At 44.5% G+C, this 409-nt stretch overlaps 1 non-coding gene across 1 annotated transcript; it reads right to left on the bottom strand.

Annotated features, from left to right (window-relative positions):
- Window positions 1–194, bottom strand: LOC115064501. Its single transcript, XR_003844338.1, has one exon. It is a non-coding gene; the product is annotated as a U2 spliceosomal RNA (small nuclear RNA).
- Between the last annotated feature and the right edge of the window lie 215 nt (window positions 195–409).

Raw genomic sequence — 409 nt, 5'->3', positions numbered from 1 at the left:
GAGGGGTGCACCATTCCTGGAAGTACTGCAATACCAAGTCGATGATGCATGGAATGGACGGAGCAAGCTCCTATTCCAACTCCTAGTTCCAAAAATCCATTTAATATATTGCCCGCAGATAGAGTTTGTATCAGATATTAAACTGATAAGAGCAGATACTACACTTGATCTTAGCCAAAAGGCCGAGAAGCGATACTGTGCTACTCCCACACAGCCGTGACCTGTGCCCAGGTGACACATTTACATTGTGGTGACCTCACGCAACCCTCACTTCCTGACATGTTGATTAGAATGCTATGTAAGTATTCAAAATTGGTACAGCAATACCGTGTTTATGGGTTTTAAGAAATTACCATAATGCCGGGCATGGTGGCGCATGTCTTTAATTCCAGCACTTGGGAAGCAGAGG

The sequence above is a fragment of the Mus pahari genome, chromosome 7 (genome assembly GCF_900095145.1).
Source record: "Mus pahari chromosome 7, PAHARI_EIJ_v1.1, whole genome shotgun sequence".
NCBI lineage: Eukaryota > Metazoa > Chordata > Mammalia > Rodentia > Muridae > Mus > Mus pahari.
This window is presented reverse-complemented; position numbering and strand designations above follow the sequence as displayed.